Source organism: Ciona intestinalis, unplaced genomic scaffold (assembly GCF_000224145.3).
Source record: "Ciona intestinalis unplaced genomic scaffold, KH HT001184.1, whole genome shotgun sequence".
Taxonomy (NCBI): Eukaryota; Metazoa; Chordata; class Ascidiacea; order Phlebobranchia; family Cionidae; genus Ciona; species Ciona intestinalis.
This window is the reverse complement of record NW_004191505.1, coordinates 14,511-16,575: the sequence shown is the minus strand read 5'-3', so window position 1 is coordinate 16,575 and position 2,065 is coordinate 14,511. Positions and strand designations below refer to the sequence as shown.

Here is a 2,065-nt window from a genome sequence, read left to right as displayed (position 1 = left end):
CCAACAAGTGCTGTCGATAGGCAATGAATTATAGTACATGTTATGCCGTTGTTCAATTTATTAAAACCATCCAATTTTTACTGGTTTATTCAAGAAGTGATGTCATTTTCTCATCGCTTTCTTCTATTTCCTTGAATTCCGCATCTGTAACAAAAATGCAATCAAATATAAGTACTGCTGTGTGAAAAGATTGGTAACGTTAGCAAAAATGATCATATTTTTTTCAATCGTTGTTTTAACAATTAAGACAATGCTCATTTAGAGTCGTGAGGATATTATAATTCTATAAATATGTTCGTTTAATACCAATTGGGCCGATAAAAGAGAATGAAAATATTGACCGTCTCACCTTAATTGTGTTTGTTATATTTAACAAATACATGGTTATAAAATACGATTAGGAAGTCATTTTTTCTTCACCAAATCAATAAAAAATAAAATATCATAAACTGGACTAATTGTAAATGATGTAAAATTTTACGGCAAAATACTTTTCAATCGTTTATGTTTGGGAAAATACATTTCAATCGTTTATGTTTGGCAAAATACATTTCAATCGTTTATGTTTGGCAAAATACATTTCAATCGTTTATGATTGGCAAAATACATTTTAATCGTTTACATACTATCCTACTATATTTGTCCTTTTAGGTTAGTAATAGTATTGGGGCATGGCAAGTCAGTAGATACCAGAACGTTCCGTTTATAAAATCCTATTCTAGCACTTACCTTGTTTCTGTTCGTTCCAGCGGCGACGACGACGAATCAATGACCAGTGATAATACGCATCAGTAGTTTCGGTGATGACGAGGAGTCCGATGAAAAGCAGGAGAAGAAGCGCCGACTTGTTCATCTGCAGAAACAGACGTTAAGTAATTCAATCACATTCATACACGACGTACTTACTTTTGGTACTGCGGAAAAAAATAGTATCATGCTGAATTTCTCGCCTTATATGAACATTTTCTGTTTCCTGCGCGTTAATAACTTCCGAGTTATTTTGTTTAAAGAGAGACACAGTTCATCTGACAGCCTGTTTTTCCCCCGTTATAGAAAAAGCTTGTTGTTTTTAGTTTATTATAAGTACAACAGTTTTTTTATGCGCCAGCTGCAGTATAATCACTTTCTTCATGCTTCGTGATTGGTCCTTCTGCAGGAAAAGTTTTAATTGCTTCCGGAAAAAGACAACAGTTCCTTTACTGCGAGGATGAATTATAAGAGCATAATTAAATTATCTTTTCAAACATACATCCTGCAACCAGCATCCTGGAGAATGGTTGAGGAGAAGAATTTATCTGCTCCCTCTTCATGCAACGTGATCAAAAATCGTTTTGTTAACTTCCCGTAAAAGCGTTTGATTTTTTCCACGCGCGATTTTTGGAGATCTCAAATTACTGCTGTGAAATGTAAATTGCACTTACCCCGCCATGCAAGAATAAATGCATTCGGAAAGCCACACACCTCGCGCCGTTTACACGTATGCAACTTTACGGGTACCGTAATTATCTGGAGACGTTTGTTTTATTTATTGCTAAAAGTGCTTCGTCCAAGAACACATACGCCCGCAATGGTGATGGAAACCAATTTCGAAACCGATATCATTTAGGTATGATGCTACCGATTTTAACAGATTGTTGTTATATTGTGTAATAAATAAATAAACGAGATTTATTTATCCTCCTTGTAGTGGGGAAACGGGTAGCGGGTTTCATACACGCCTCGTGCCAGCTTACGTTTTGTAACTTTTACAGTAATTTACCCTACTATATATAATACTTACTCGTTCCATGTACGACGTCTATGAACCCACGACTGTTGGGATGTCTTTAATTAGTGTATATACAGTAGGATAGGGAAAGATGGGACACATTTTAACTCTATTTTCTTGTCCCATTTAGCAGTAAAGAAAGAACAATCAAAGAAATATGAAACTATGTCATCATAACTCTCATAGACCGTTGTTAATTGTTTTAAACACGCTCAGGATATCTGGATATTATGTGTTAAAAGTGTCCCATCTTCCCCCACCCTGCTATATGACTGACAATTCGGACAAACCAGACAA

General features: G+C 35.4%; 1 long non-coding RNA gene across 2 annotated transcripts; it reads right to left on the bottom strand.

Moving 5' to 3' along the window:
• Positions 1-38: 38 nt before the first annotated feature.
• Positions 39-1,085, bottom strand: LOC113475709. Of its 2 annotated transcripts, none has more exons than XR_003397476.1 (3): positions 907-1,085; positions 730-853; positions 39-144 (listed from the first exon to the last, which is right to left on the bottom strand). It is a non-coding gene; the product is annotated as an uncharacterized LOC113475709 (long non-coding RNA). The 2 variants fall into 2 exon arrangements; XR_003397475.1 differs by having other exon boundaries at positions 903-1,071.
• Positions 1,086-2,065: the final 980 nt, after the last annotated feature.